This window comes from Geotrypetes seraphini, chromosome 1, assembly GCF_902459505.1.
Source record: "Geotrypetes seraphini chromosome 1, aGeoSer1.1, whole genome shotgun sequence".
NCBI lineage: Eukaryota > Metazoa > Chordata > Amphibia > Gymnophiona > Dermophiidae > Geotrypetes > Geotrypetes seraphini.
Genome location: NC_047084.1, coordinates 496,120,779 through 496,138,090, shown reverse-complemented (window position 1 = coordinate 496,138,090; position 17,312 = coordinate 496,120,779).

The window sequence follows — 17,312 nt, the reverse complement described above, 5'->3', positions numbered from 1 at the left end:
GAGCGGGGGTTCTCCAACCTCATTGCTGCCAGTAGGGGGAGGGGGTAAAGGGGATTTCAGAATTGTTGTTTTCAATTGCTGGGGACAGGCAGGTTCCCTGACGTCCTACAGAGCTTGTCTGTCCATCACAATTGAAAATGTGACAGTGAAACAGCACCTCCCACTGGCAGGATTGTAGATGGAGGACTCTCAGCTTAAGAGGGAACAGTGTTCATGCCTAATATATAGGTCCATATTTCACCTGTTATTCTAGTAGATTTTAATGAAAATAGGCACTCCATTTCCTTTACAGAATAGGTACAACATAAAGCACCCTTTAAGCACCCAAATAAAAGTAAACTGTTATATACATGTGCATTATAAGTATGTGTGTACATTGCATTCTACCCCGTTTCCACCCCAAACTATTCTACTATAAATGTTGATTCACTTATTGCACCAAAGTACATATGCTCATGTTAGCATGCATATTTATATACATCTACACACCTGCACATTTTTAGGAGGCATTCTTCACATGTAAAGCATGATTTATAAAATTGCCCTATAAGAGGTTTCAATAGAATGTCACACAGTGCATCTAGTATATTCAAAACAGGTGAGTGTATAAATTAAATAATCTCAACAAAGCCGCCCTAATTAAATACTTATCTAATCAAAATCAAATTACATGGAAATTTGCAAACATTCTATTAAAGATAACTAAATACATCCAATTGTAACTTAATCAAAATTTTAAAATATCAACACATTACAATTAAAACGCTCTGATATACACATGAATTAATAAGTATTCTTTTATATATTAATCACTACCTAATTAAACAAAATAAAACCGATTACAAATTATCAAATTATATTTTCTTCTATATTCACTGGAAGCATCTCAAATTCATTTAGGGGCCCTGTAACCAATAATGCGAGCTTTCCGCTGCCTACAATTTACAGCCTTGGGGTGTACTCTGGGCTAATTCTGGCTCAGTGCATGCCAATCATGTGCTAAAGTATACTTTTTATTTTTTAGTGCTGGGGTATGTTTGAGGGCGAAGAGTAGGTGTGCCCTGTGCTAATCAGTTAGCATGTGTGCTGACCAATTAGCACAGTATTAGCGTGGGAGCTCCTGCCACCTTAAAGAGTGCATGGCCATTAATAGGAAAAGACAAATTGTAGCCATTTTAGAGCCATGCTAAAAAAAAAGGGCCTCAGAGCGCGGGAAACCCATGTGCTAAAAATAGTGCAGCTTTGTAAATGGGCCCCTATGTGTTATATATATTTATTATTTTATTATTATTTGTGCTGAAGATTTGCAGGTGGAGGTGTCTGAATAGTCGGGGTTAACTCAAGTTCCTAATGATGTGCTTGCTGGTTTGCAATGAGCAGCTTGGATTTCCAAAATATCCTGCAGCAATCAGACATCCTTAAGACATGCATGTGTCAAGGGGTGTGTCCATGATTTTAGGTCACATATGGGTTGCATACAAGTAGAAAGATTAGCCTTCAGCACCGACTTATCAAGTGAGAATACTTCTCCTGAATTCCATTAAATTTGATATCATTTGTGCTAAACAAAGAATACATAGTGTGTTCAAACAATACATGAGACAATGTGACATTAAGTTAAGGTATAGTATATTATAGCAATATAATATGTTATAGTTGCTTAATGCAGCTTAATAACTTTGGGGGTAATATTCATACCACAATGGTACATAGCTTATAAGCCGCTCACAGCTAAGGGCTAAATTAACCCTAAATATTCAGTGCTGGGGCATGTGTGGCTCCCAGCTTTGCACATATGCGTATGTGCACTGACCTACATAGAAGTTAACCGTACACCAGCTGATCTTCAGTAATTTCCTAATGCTCATGCCTAAAAAGTATAGAAAATGTCTGTTATTTCCATAAAACTTTGCTTTTGTGCCCAGAAAAGTCAAATTTTGCAATTTACCTATTTAAAACATGAAAATGCCAAATTTTCATCTCATGAATCTTATAAAGTCATAAAAAGCAACATATGAATCACAGTCAGCATGTATTTATATTGAAGTTATACAAAGATGACCACAGAAGATTTAGAAGTGAGTAGTTTTTTGAGATTTACAATTATATTGTAACTATTCAATTGAATTAAGTAAAAGTGGGTACTAAATCATAGTAGTAAACAAAAACGTAATACACTGGGTGAAATCTGATAGGTTGACCTCTCTTTAAATGATCAATGAGAAAATGGCCGCAGCGACAGGATGCGGGTGGGAGAAAGCAAGCAGCTCAGTGAGTACATTTATTATAGAAGTTTTATCACATACTACGGGTAATGAAATAGACACAAAGGGGCTCATAATAAAAAAAAAAAATCTAAAAAGTGGCCTAAATGGGTACTTGGACAATCAAAAAGCCTGATCTATAATCAAAGCTGGATTTAGACGTATCTAAAACCAGCTTAGGCCTTTCCCCTGCCTCTAAATGCACAGAGAGAAAAGAGGCGTTATAAAGGAGGGGACAGGGCGAGCGGTGGGCGGGAGGTGGGCCGACCTAGACCTAGGTGTGCAGCAGATATAACCAAAACTTTAGGCTAAAGTTCAAGTCGTAAAGCAGTGAAAAATACTGCGACCATGCTGTAACAAGAAAAGGGTCGCAGTGTTTTTCACTGCTTTACGACTTGAACTTTAGCAGCCGTATTTAGAGGGTGCGTGTATCTTTGTACACTGTACGTCTTTTCAACACACCCGTTGAAGACTCACAAGACTCCTGAGGCAGGCTGGTTAGGCCGAAACATGTGCATGTCGGGTCATTGAGTCATTGGATGAATTTATGTGGCTTTGGATGAATAAGGGCAATTGGATTTATCAGATGAGTTAAGGACACTTTGATTTGGTGCGCATCATTCTGATTGGAACAATTCCACTTTGGTTCTGTGCTTTTGTTTCCCTTGTTTTATTTTATAAGAAGTAATATTATATTACATTACATTAGTGATTTTTATTCCGTCATTACCTTGCGGTTCAAGGCAGATTACAGAAGAAGATTTCTGGACATATCCAGAGGTGTTACAGAGTAGAACGGGTTGCTTCAGAGGATTGAAAATTTTCATTCAGTGTTAGTTAGTCTTCATGGATTTCTTGAATAGCAAGGTTTTTATTTCTTTTCTGAAAGTTTTGTAGTCTGGGGTCGCGATTAGTAGATTAGAGAGCTGATGGTCTAGTTTTTCTGCCTGTGTGGCTAGCAGGCCATCGTTTGATATCTCTGTTTGGATGTCTCTGTTTGAATGATGTCTGGGTTCTCCTGTGTCTGGTTGTGGTAGTTTGGATTAGGCGGTTGTTCAAGTAGCCTGGCCTGTCACCATTTATGGATTTAAATAGTAGACAGTAGAATTTAAATACTATTCTTGCTTGAATTGGGAGTCAGTGTAAGTCAAGGTATGCCTCGGTGATGTGGTCGTGTTTTCTTAGTGAATAGATTAGTCTCAGGGCTGTGTTTTGTACTGTTTGTAGTTGTTTTATCGTTGTTGCAGGGCAGGGGAGATATAGGATGTTGCAGTAGTCAAGGAGACCTAGGACTAGGGACTGGACCATGAGCTGGAATTGCTTTCTGTCAAAGAATTTTCGAATTTGTCTTAGGTTTCTAATGACCGCAAATGATTTCTATATTGTTTTGTTGATTTGTGGTTGCATGGTGCAGCATCTGTCTATCGTCATTCCCAGAAAACAAGTAGGATGGGGAAGGGACCCTGGTAGAACCTTTTATGATAGGGTTAGGATTTTGCGTTGAGTACAAAAAGAAACTGGGAATCAGTAATGTTGGAGTAATATGATCAAAGCAAGTTGCATGGGCTAAAAGTCTTTAACAGAAGTGCTCAGAACGGGTTGTAATGTTTATGTTTATTAAAATCTTTACATACCGCATATACAGCCAAAAAGGATCAAAGTGGTTTACAACATAACTCAATCAAATTTGTGAAAAGAACTCCATTAAAAATAGGAAAGAAAAACAAAGAAAATTAACATTTCTAATACATAATACCCTATTACAGCTAAAATTAATTAATTATTACAAATCTCTTTTAAAGGGATGAACTGAGTCTAAGTAGAATGGTAATAAAATACTTCCTCATGAAAATAATTTCTTCCTGCAGCCCTTAAGTCAGAAGCCATCTGTTTCCTAAAAACCCAAATCAGATCTTGACTAGAGAATGACAGGGGGACAAATTTGTCCCCGTCCCCGCAGGAGTTGTCTCTGTCCCTGCCCCTGTCTCATTCCTGTAAGCTCTGTCTTGACAGCACAAGCCTCAAACACTTATGATTTTAAAGTGTTTGAGACTTGTACAGATCAGGGCGGAGCTTGCAGGAATGGGGCAGGGACAGGAAAAGAACTCTCCGGGACGGGGATGGGAAAATGAGTTCCCACGGGGATGGGGGAAAATTTGTCCCCCTGTCATTCTCTAGTCTTGACGATTAAACTAATTTAGGAGCTGTTGCAGATTTGCTGTATCTTAGCGGATTAGCAGCTAGAGTTACTAACGTGTGCCGCAGAGTTACTGCGTACTATCATTAAAGCGCATTATTAGTAACTAGATCCCATTGCTTCAGATGGACCATAAAGTAAAAGAACTTCTTTTAATAGCATTAGCATATGCTAATGCAGCAAAGCACATTAGTAACTTTAGCCTTAATTGAGGAATTTGGTAGTATTCAGTTATCAGAATCCTCAGAGGAGAGAAATGGCTGGGATCCTTTTCATTGAAGCTTTAGTGGCATTGACAGATAATCCCCTTATGGAAATGATCAAAATAGATGACATTTTACTGATATTTCTTAATCTCTCCACTGCTTTTAGATTGTATTTGATATGTTGCTTTTAGAAAGGTACTGGAATATGCAGATACACAACCATGGTCAAAGCAGTTTGCATATATATTTTATATAGGTGTTTATTTTTCACCTGGGCAATGGAGGATTAGGTAACTTTCCCAGGGTCACAAGGAGCAGCCTCGGAATTTGATCCCAGAACCCCTGGGTACAAAGGCAGCAGCTCTACCACTAAGCCACTCCTCGGTTTTAAATGAGCCATCCATAGATAATAATAAAGCGCTAAACGAGGCATCAACTATTCAAGATTATGACTGCTCAGCATAATCACTCTGAAATAAAATTGTGTTTACCAATTTTCAAAAGGCAAAATAAAACAAATCAGTTTGAAATTTGTTCAACCAAAAATTCCAAAGTGCCAGACCTGCATATGAAAAAGCTCTGTTTCTAGTTGACTACTTTCAAACTAAGTAGCTGAAACAAATCCTTTTGTGATGATCACAATGACCTTGAAGGAGTGTACTGAATTTCTTGAACAAGTACTCAGGTCTTTTCATATCTAATGCCTTGAAAGTTTAACTTAGGCCAGGATTCACTAAAGTCCACAAATCTATCCGATTCGTGTCCTATCTGTTTCCGAGTCATTATAGCCGATCGATTCAGTAAAGCTTGTCCTTGCAAATGATCCAATCGTAAGCACGCCCCCATTTGCGCACATGTCTCGCTGTAACATCGATCGACGCACGTGCGCACTATATCCTTGTTGGTTTTGAAGCACATAACTCATGCGCTAGCTCTTTAGGACTTCACTGCGTAGAAATGGGGGTGTGGTTTAATCGCAGACATCATTAGCGGGCTCCGAATGCACCTATCGCAAAGCATTGTTGTCGTAAAAAAGGCAATATAAGAAAGTCTCTTACCAACTGTTATTTTTCTGAATTACTGTTGCAAGCTGTTTAAGCTGTGATCATTGCTTTTTGAAAAATTTTGGGGAGAGGTTTAAGGAGAAATAGCATCGGAGGTTTGTGAACGAGCTGTGGAATTCATCGAGTTCGTCCTTTTTTTATGGATAAATCTTGAAGTGTATACAGCCTACGAATCCCAGGAGGCTGTGCGGCTCTATCTGCTGTGAAGCACGAAGCAACCAATAACGACACCATGATGTCACATGCAAGCGACAATCTAGCTGGAAGGAAGGGGGAGGGATAGCTGGCCCTTAAAAGTTATTTTTGATTTTTTTTTTTTTAATTTGGCATATGATATATGAAATGTACAATACGCAAGGAGAGCACGGGGTTAATCTGTGATTTTCTCGACATGCACATTACAAATCTGAGATTTACTCCCACGCTCGCTATACGCATTCCAAAAAAATAAAAAAAATATTTCTAACGCATATGTACATGAAAGTTTACATATATTTAAAGTTTAGATATATTTTGAATTTTTGAGGGGTAGATATATATATTTTTAATGGGGTTTTTAACATGCACGTGGCAGTTGCTAGGCAGGACTAGTCAACGTGGATGTAAATGACTGGTCCTTAGCAGTCGTAACTTTTTGGAACGGAAAGGCCAGTCGGTTTGGATGCCTTAAGAAATATACATGCTTTTTTACTCATTTGCATGCGCAGATCGGATAGGGTGCGGATGGTGTCTGGAGGAAGGTTAATGAATTTAGCTGTAGTCGTAAAGTGAGCGCAAAACGATCACTACACGGTTTGCTTAGTGAATCTAGGCCATAGTAACTTGAACTCAATACATTGTGAGACTGGCAACCAATGCAGCTGATACAAGACTGGATTAATGTGATCAATTTTCTTGACTCCACTGATGAGCCTAGCAGCTGTGTTTTGAACAAGCTGCAAACTTGCCTTGATAGAACAGATAAAAAGAGAGTTACAGTAATCCAATTGACTAGAAATAAAAGCATGGACTAACTCAGTCAAATTCTCTCTAGTTATAACAGATCTTAACTGACATACAAATCTGTAAATAATAAAAACATATGGGGTCTTTTACTAAGGTGCGGTAGACGATTTAGTGCACGCTAACTATTATATTCTATGGGCATGTTAGCATTTAGCATGCGCTAATCTTTAGCACGTGCTAATTCGATTAGCACGCGCTAAATTGGCTAGCGTGCCTTAGTAAAAGACCCAGATAGTGACCACACGGCCGATCTGAGGTTTAAAACTCAAAGATTCATCACAATGAACTCTTATTGTATTTTCTGAAGAAGTAGTAGTGGAGCAAGTTTTATTATATTTGACATACCGCTTATTGAAGCCTAAGCGGTTTCCATACAAATTTTACAAAAATATAAAATAGGAGAGATGCACAAGGTTTGTTAAAAACAATGGACAGACATAATTGACATAAACGGTTAGAAGATACACCACAAAATAAATGGAAAGGGGAAAGGAGCAGACCAGGAGGATGGGTAACAAGAGGTTAAAAAGGAAAAGAGGAGAAGGGAGAAAGGAGAAGAGAGATGGTGAAAGGAGAGAAGAGAACACTTTTTTAAGAATAGGATTCAGGTGAAAGTGTTGAAATTTAGGTACCAAAAGTGTCTTTGAAAAAGGAAAGTTTTAAAGCCTGATTTAAACTTTGAGAGGCAACATTGAGCTATTTATCTTTATGAAGGATAATTATCGACTCTAGGCAAGGATCTAAAATTCTTCTGCTTACGCGAATACTACATAGCTCAGGATTTTTGAACATTCAAAACAAGATTATGTTGCGGCACCCAACTAGTTAACATTTACAATGTCATTAAGATCCAACATAATCTCTTCTTGATTATCTTTCATAACGATAAATAGCTCAATGTTGCCTCTCAAAGTTTAAATCAGGCCTTAAAACTTTCCTTTTTCAAAGATGCTTCTCACTTATCTCTCCCTATGCTCCCCCCCATGATCGCCACTCATCGGGCAAGCTCCTTTTATCTGTACCCTTTTCTTCTACCGCCAACTCCAGACTCCATCCCTTCTTTCTTGCAGCACTGTATGCCTGGAACAGGCTGCCTGAATCAATACGTCGTGCTCTGTCCCTGGCAGTATTCAAATCCAAGCTAAAGGCCCACTTTTGTGAAACTGCCTTCAACTCTGAACTCCCACTCACTGCTGTCAGATACCTATACTCACTGTAGCATTTCCTCTACCATAATCTCCCCAACTCTGAAATGTCCTGTCTAAATTAGATTGTAAGCTCTTCTGAGCAGGAACTGTCTAGTGCATGTTAAGATGTACAGCGCTGCGTACACCTTTCAGCGTTATAGAAATAATAAATGGTAGTAGTAGTAATAAGGTTAGTGCAGGGGGATGAGAACCTGGGGAACTGGTTTTGATTCCCACTGTAGCTCTCTGTGATCCTGGGCAAGTCACTTAAGGGCAAATTCTATAAGAAGAGCCCAGAAGTTAGGCACCAAATTATGCACCATTCAGCGCAATTCAAGTAAAATTGGGTGCTGTTTAGTGAATCACGCTGAGCGGCACCTATTTTGGAGGCGCCTAATAAATAGGCCAGCTCTAGGCACAACTAAAAGTTAGGTGCCCATGTGAGCGTTTAAGCATGCCTAAGAGCAGCAATTCTGTAACAAGGCGCCTAACCCGAAGCCACACCCACGCCTAACATGCATAACGCCTAATTTTTTAGAGGTGCCTTGTTACAGAATCGCTCTTAAGTTTCAATTAGTGCTGATTAAAAAGCTTAATTGAGCTTGTTATTCAATTTAGCTAGGCGCCTATCTAGATGGGCGCCTCCATAATAGGTGCCTAACAGGCTCTGGTTATAGAATTTGGGCCTTAATCCTCCATTGCCCCAGGTACATAAAACTTAGATTGTGAGCGCATTAGGCACAGAATATATGTAAACCGCTACAGAAAGGCAGTATACCAAATCCATGATCTTTACCCTCTAAATTGGCAAAGGTGCCAAATAGAGATTGAAAAGAATGGATAATAATAGTGATCTCTGAAGGGCCCTGGGCTTTAGCATTTTTCTAGAAGATTGTTCATTGTTCCAGAAAACAGAATATGATCATTGGAAAAAAAAAAAAGAACAAAACCATTTTAACACTCCTGATCTTAATCCAACATCTCTGCAAATTTGTAGTAGCTTAAAATGGGATACTGTATTGAAGGCTGCAATTAAATCTAATTGAACCCACAGGGCATCAAAGCCTTGATCTGCCCTTTGCCATGATCTCTTCAGTGATTTCCAATAGTAAAGACTCAGTATTACGAGACTACAATAACCCGAGGTTCAAGGGTGCAATAACTTATTCTTTTCTAACAACAACAACAAAAAAAAAATCTGTAAGCTGAACAGTGCAGACCTTTCCAAACTTTTTTTTGCCAAAAATGACAAGTTTGAAATAGGCCTGAAGGCCAGAGTAGCCATTACAAACATTTTTACCATTTTAATCAAATTTTTATCACCGGCACTACGATAAGGGGGTGCTGAAAAGTTCTCAGCCCAACCAAGAAGATAACGATGTGGATAGGGTTCAATCAATGATCTGAAACAATGGGCTCCTTTTATCAAGCCACGCTAGCGGTTTAACGCGTTAAACCGCATGCGTTAAACTGACGGTCGCGCTAGCCGCTACCGCCTACTCTTGAGCAGGTGGTAGTTTTTGTCCAGCGTAGGGGTTAGCACGTGATGAAAAGTCGCGCACGTGAACCCGCTAGCGTGGCTTGATAAAAGGAGCTCAACGTCAAAACATAGGGCTCCTTTTACTAAGGTGCACTAGCATTTTTAGCGCACGCAGGAAATTACCGCGCGCCACGCTTCTAGAACTAACACCAGCTCAATGCTGGCGGTAAGGTCTAGCATGCGCAGCAATGTAGCGTGCGCTATTCTGCGTGTTAAAGTCCTAACGCGGCTTAGTAAAAGGAGCCCATAGACTTTTGCTTCTGCGAATTGGCACTTGAAATAAGATAACACTCTTTTCAGCTACAATGGCAAAAGAATGCTCAGAATTTAAGAAATTTGTTGATTGGACTGATAACTTTTCAGCACACCTACATACTTCCTTACAAAGTGACATGTGGAAAAATGCTATTTTATCCAACTAAACCACTGAAGAATTCCTTAAGAGAAACTTAGCTGAATTGACCCCCAACTACTCAAAACTTGTGAGGTGGCTGACAATTGGTCTTCACAATCAATTACCGTATTTTCACGCATATAACGCGCGCGTTATACGCGTTTTTACCTACCGCGCATACCCCTCGCGCGTTATACAAAAATTTTTTTACATAGTTCCCACCCCGCCCGACGCCCGATTCACCCCCCCCAGCAGGACCGCTCGCACCCCCACCCTGAATGACTGCTCCCACGTGCTCCCACCCGCACCCGCATCCACGATCGGAGCAAGAGGGAGCCCAAGCCCTCTTGCCCGGCCGACTCCCCAACTCCCCGACAATATCGGGCCAGGAGGGAGCCCAAACCCTCCTGGCCACGGCGACCCCCTACCCCCACCCCGCACTACATTACGGGCAGGAGGGATCCCAGGCCCTCCTGCCCTCGACGCAAAACCCCCTGCCTCCAACGACCGCCCCCCCCAAGAACCTCCGACCGCCCCCCAGCCGACCCGCGACCCCCCTGGCCGACCCCCACGACACCCCCACCCCCCTTCCCCGTACCTTTGGTAGTTGGCCGGACAGACGGGAGCCAAACCCGCCTGTCCGGCAGGCAGCCAACGACGGAATGAGGCCGGATTGGCCCATCCGTCCCAAAGCTCCGCCTACTGGTGGGGCCTAAGGCGCGTGGGCCAATCAGAATAGAGGAGAGTCGGGGCGGGCGAAAGGACAGTCGGGCAGCATGCGCAGTATACCCGTGAGCGCGGTATACAAAAGTTTTTGTATATAAAATCGTGGTTTCTGCACGCTATACCCGTGTGCGCGTTTTACACGGGTGCGCGTTATCTGCGTGAAAATACGGTAAGGTTAAAGATTCCATTTCACCAGCCTCCTCAGAAAATGTACTTGTTGGCAAGCATATCTCATTGTCAAAATTTTTTTGAAATCTTGATATGGTTAGTGTATTACAGTACTTTCAACAACAATTTCAGGGAGGATTCAGAAGATAAAGGAGAAACTATTTTGAATAAGTGATGAGGATTATTGCCCACTTCAGAAAGCTTTTTATTAACATATTCCCTCTTGCTTTTTAAGATCTCGGAACAGTAAAATTTACTTTGGGCTTTATATTTTTTTTTTGCTACTTGCATTCAAAGCGATGCAATTGCCATTTCAGTAAAAGCAGACCAGCCTGAAATTGTTTGTTTTTAAACTTAGAATGTGAAGTTGCCCATTTATGTTCCAAGATTTCGCTATCTAGAGAATTTAAAACTTTGAAATCAAACAAGACAGTAGATATATCTCTAGCAGTAAGAATTTCCATCAGTCTAATCAACTTGACTTGAGTTGGTTTAAAGGTTTCTACTACCTGAGGATGAGGTGGTGAGGATTACACTTCAGAAAGAATGATTTTACATGAACAGTAAATAAAGTAATGATCAGACCAATTTGCTGGACAGATACCATCCAAGTTCCAACAATCATCAATACCTTGAGAAACAAACATTAAGAGGTCTATTTCTGAAAAGGATGTCTAAGTCCAATTTTGGCATTTCCCACAAGACATCCAAATTTGGAGACTCAGAAACGTCCATTTTCAAAAGGCAAACTGCTAGACATCCAAAACTTAAAAAAAAAAAAAAATATTGCCTGCTTGGACGTCTTGGCCAACAGGTTGTCCTAAGGATGCCTAACTTTATACTCCATTTTCAACCACAGAAATGTTCAAGTCCAAATGGAAAAACCAGATCATAAAAGTGAAGAAGACAGGTCTTTAGAGTTCATTATTCTTTCTAGCACAATGGAATACTGGAGATGAATTACACATAGATTCATAGGCCTAAATTCTCGAAAGTGTGCTATTAAGTTAGGTGGCAGTAGGCACCCTACAGCCGTCTAACTTAATTTGTTTTTAATTTGCTTGGTAAAAAGTAATTATTTTTTTAAAATGTAGGCACCCATTGGTATCTCTAAAACGGTACCGTTATCGCATCTAGGGAGGTGCCTAAGGTCAAATTAGGCATGGTTAACACTACAAACAACCTTAGGTACCATTAGGTGACTCCATAGACATGAATCATATCAAAAATAGGCGCCAGAAATGTAGACCTTCAAAATCCTGGCCTACATTTCTGGCGCATATGTTTGACAGAGGCTGAGATTCTATAAACAACTCCATCACATGATTGATACATGATTTGTGCTATTTGTGGAGGTGCCAGCAGATAATGGCACCATTTGTAGAATCCAGCCCATAGGGCCTGATTTTATAAACAGAGCTTATAGAATCCCACCTGGTGGGACCTAGGCATGCTTAGGCATTGCTAGACATTGTAGAGGTGGGTGTTGGTATGTTACTGGTGCCTAACTCAGATGCCTAGTGACACCTAAGTCAACTATGCCTATTTTCCACCCCTAACCAGAAAGGTGTCATTAAGTGTTGGAGGGTGCCTCAACTTAGGCGTTACTAGGCTTTCTAAGAGTTCCATGCCAAACTCTTAATTGGCAATTATATATATATTTTGATTTATTTACCATGCCAACTAAAAAAAAACGTTGTACGAGGATTCCAAAGTTGTGTCACTAGGCACCCTAGCAGTGTCTAATGTAGAAATCCTATATAACAGGCATGTCCAACTTCAAACAGGTCGTGATCTTTTTCTGGCCAAAAGTGCCGGTGATCTACCACCATGAAAATTAAGTTTCAAATTAATTTCAAATTAAATTTTAACCTAATAAAGTTGGAGGATTCCCTCCCCCCCTTTTTAATGAACCTTCTGTCATTTACTTGGATGTGATCAGCTGTTAAGCAAATTAAGCAAAAACAAAACAGAGACGAAGATCCAGTAAGAACTGTGAGGGGAAATGGAAAGTATATTTTTTCTTAAAGTTTTATTGAGTAATAACTTTCTTTAACTGCCTTGATAAATTTCTTTAACTTTTATTGAGTAATTTGTGTTACATTTAGGTTGAGTATTGATCCAAGCTGATCTTGCACGATCTTTAGTATTTTGCTCTTGCTCATTAGTGAGAATGCTGAGCTTGCATTTCATCCACCAGCTTTTTGAAGTTGGGTGAATATTACGTGAGGGCCAGTCTCAGGGAATCCTGGAGATATTCATCTGCCATGTTGGAACGTTGTGTACTCTTTGTCATTTTCAGATGGGAAAACGCAGATTCACACAAATAAGTTGAACCAAAACAGGAGTGTACAGCTTCACTGCATCTTCTCAAGTTGGAAAATTTGTCTCTAGACACTAGCTTTCAAAATGATTCTTGCTCAGCGGGTCTTGAGAAAAATGCCATTTTTAAGGGTTAATATTTCATTTTCAAGAGATGGCTTGTTCAATGAGTAATTTTTACTGATAGCAGCTGCAGTTTTTTTAATGTCCACATCTACTTTGAATGGGTATGACAAGTACTTCACAACTTTTTGGAAGTCACAGAATCTATTTTCGAATTCCTGGATAACAGAACAGATTTCTGTCACATATTTCTCGTTCTGAAAAACAAAATTTGGATATTGCCCCAGATGGTCCTGCGTATTAGGAAAAAGATCAAAAGTGTTGTTTGCAAGGTCAATCATCATTAGCTCAAATTTGCTCTTATAGGATGAAACTGTACTCATCATCTCGCCAATGCATTTCTTTTTACCTTGAAGTTCAAGGTTCATATCACTTAGTTCACCTGTAAAGTCAGCGAGAAATGCCAGATCACATAATCACTCCTCATCTTCCAACTCTGCTTGGTCATCTCCCCTCTCCTTCAAAAAACTTCTTATTTCATTCAGCAAATCATGAAATCTTTGCTGAAATTTTGCCTACTTAGCCACCTTACTATGTGCAAAATGATTTGTGCTGCCCCTTCATCAAGAGTAAGATTGAAAAGCCGTCTTTGAAGTGATCTTCCATGAACTGAATTTACAATTTTGAAAGTGATGTCCATGACAGTCTTTGTATTAGTCTCTTGCTTGCCAAAACTTGCTGATGAATGATGCAATGGTAAGAAAGGAAATCTGGGAAGTTATGCTGTCTACAGAGGGCTATGAAACCCTTAACTTTACCTGTCATTGCTCTTGCTCCATCAGTAATGATGGAAACAAGTCTATGCAATGGAAGATTACACTTTGTCACAAAAGAATGGAAAGGAAACCATTCTAAGTAGTTCTTCTTTAACACTGAAGTCTTCAAAAACCATCTGGATAAAGACTAGTAACTGGACTATGTCTCTTAGGTCTGTAGATTCATCCAGTTGGAGTGAGAAAGCAACACAATTTGAAAGATCCTTCAACAATTGTCCAGTTGTGTCTCCACACATCTTTTCTATTCACCGCATGACAGTGTTTCTTGACAACTGTACATCTTGAATAGCAGCTATGATCTCTCTTATTTTTAAATCCTTCAAAAAGATTGTTAGCTGCTTCAAGAAAGCAATCTTTTACAAATTCCCCTTCAGTGAAAGGTTTGCATTTATTTGCAATCAGGTTGCTGACCTTGAAGGATGCTATAGTTGCATTGACTGAATATGACCTTGGCTTCACCATCAACTGTTGCTGAGTAGCCAATTTCAATTTAAGTTCTTTGAGCTTAAGTTTGCGAATTTCACGTTTGGGTGGAAAATCAGCATCAAACTTATTTCTATGCATAGCCTTATAATGACATTCCAGATTACCCTTTTGGGGCAAGGATACTGGGGTGTTACAAATTAGACAACAACATTTGTCTTTCACCATGATGAAGAAGTAGTCCATTTCCCATTCATCATGAAAGTGGTAGATTTTGCTCTTCTTTGGAACATTCATCTTCATTATACTGGGATGGCTGGATGTAAGAAGGTCAAATTTGCTGTTAGTATAAACACTGGCTGAATCTGGTCCAAAACTGTCACTGTCCCAAAGTATTAAAGATCAACAGGAACTGAAGACCTATGGATGATGTGCAATACAAGGATTGGAGATGCCAAAACCACACATGCAGTTCTAAAAGTAAAAAAAAAGAATTCATCATACTGGCACCAATAATCAAATGCCACCAATCATAAAAAAAAACCTCAAACGCCTGTCCAGCAAACCAGATAAAATCAAATACTGCCAAACAAGTTCAAATACAACTACACGCGATTTAATAAATTCTTCACACAGTGTAGAATCAATGCAAAGGCAAGGCAAAATAAAACTGCAGTGTAGAATCAACACAAAGGCAAGGCAAAATAAAATTGCAGTGTAGAATCAACACAAAGGCAAGGCAAAATAAAATTGCAGTGTAGAATCAACACAAAGGCTAGGCAAAATAAAATTGCAGAGGCAAACAAAAGTCACAGTGGTTTGCATCAATTCAAAGGCAAGGTATAGGCAAGTTGGGACAAAATTGGAAAAGCCCACCAAAATCACCAAATTCTTGACACTTTGTTGTGTCTGCCTGAAAATGTTTAATGAAAGCGAACTATAAAGCGACCAACGACCAGCACACGACACAACTAATATGGTAAGTGTATTCAGTTAAAGCCCAGGCGAATGGATATCGCCCGGTATATAAAACGCTTCTAATGGGTGTTGGAGCGGGGACAGGAATGGATGATTTTTAGAGGCAGGAGACCAGGTATGATGCTGGGCCTGTGGCGTATCATCATGGGGCACGAGCGGTGGCCCCCTGGGGTACCCATAAACTATTGGCACGAAAACAAGTGCCCCCAATATACCCACAGGAAAGATTCCCGCAGGCAGGGAAAAAAGACAGGCAAAGGATCAGCAGCAGCGGCATGCTATCTCTCCAGCAGCTCTCTCCTAGTGATGGGGTGAGCTGCTGGAGAGATGGGAGCCAAATGGGGCTGTTGATCTACCTGTAACCCCTCTGTGATCTACAGGTAGACTGTGATCTACCTGTTGGACATGCCTGAATTCAAATATGGGCTGGAACAGACAGAGGATTTCAGGTACGAGTGGATTTAAAGATTTTATTATTGATTTACAATCTGCTGTCCTCTGAGGCACCATTGTATTTGAGGAAGAAATCTGCTGTTATATGTTAGAAGTGTTTTTAAAATGTGTGCTATAGTTTGTAGTCAAGATTAGTAGCATAGTGGCCTTTTAATTTGTAAACTGCTTAGGAAATTAGGATAGGAGGTAATGCCCTATTGTGGATTAAGAACTGGTTAAAAGAAAACAGAAAGGGTCTATGTATTTGTGTTGACTTCCAATGTGGACCTTTCATCTCATATGTTTAGCTTGAGTTCTACTTTGCACTTATATTATCCCTTATATTATCACTAAAAACGCTAGTGGTTTTTAGTGCAGAGAGAGCACAGAGAGCCGCGCTGAATGGCCCGCACTGTTACCAACGCTCACTGAGTTCCTATGAGCGTCGGGAGCAGTGCGGGCCATTCAGCACGGCTCCCCGTGCTAGAAACTGCTAGTGCAATTTCGTAGAAGAGGGGTAAATGTTAGCTTCCATTTGGATGCCTGATATACTAGTCTTGAAAGGTCCTTTTGCAAGATTTCATAATCCTCATGTGATTTAACAACTTTTTATTATTAACAAATATAATTACCTCACTAGTTATTCTCATCTCTAGATTATGTATAAATATGTTACAAATCAGCAATCCTAGTGCAGACTTCTTGGAAACCCCACTATCTATCCAAGCTGTTGCTGAGAAAACAGCATCCTAGTGCAATATGTCTAGTAGTGTTGAACACTAAGGTTATTCATCTAAACCTACAACTTGTTTGCAGAAGAATGTCACACATCTTTCAACTCTTGTCTTCTTCCCAGTGAGCTCCCTCCTTCCCTTTCAGTTTTTTCTTCTGTAAGCAAGTTGAGACGATGTCTTTCTGCTCTGCTCTGCAGGTTTAATTATTTTCATGGAGGGGGGGGGTTCCATTCAAGTTTGAGGTTCGGTACCCAGAGTTCTCACTAGTTTGGGACCTCCACCTGGGAGATGACACAGACTCACTGGGCAGAAGTCTGCTGCTAGCAGGATCAACCCTTGTGTATACCTGTCTAGCCAGCCTGCTTTAATATTTTTGGAGTTCAGGGTCCATTCCCCTTATAGCTAGCTCGCATCCCTGATTTATCAGGAGCTTGGGTGCACATTGCTTGGACTCTGTTCTGGTTCACCAGGACTTAATCATGGGCCGGCTGCATGGTCCTCCCCCCATTGTGCCGCAAGGATTTGAAGGGGGTTGAGGCTCAGTCCAACATTGATCCAACTGGCAGTCTGAATACTGCATTTTGTGGAGAAAATTTGAGAAAAATGTCTTCTCCAGTTTTCCAGCTGAACTTCTGAGCTGAAGCAGGCAGGCAACACATGGCACAATGAATAAGACTATTGCGGCCTATGAGGAAAATTGTGAGTTCTGAATTTTGCAGTTTTGAGAGTTTCTGGGGCTAGGTATGGGGTCTCCCTCCCCCCAAAAGTTGTTT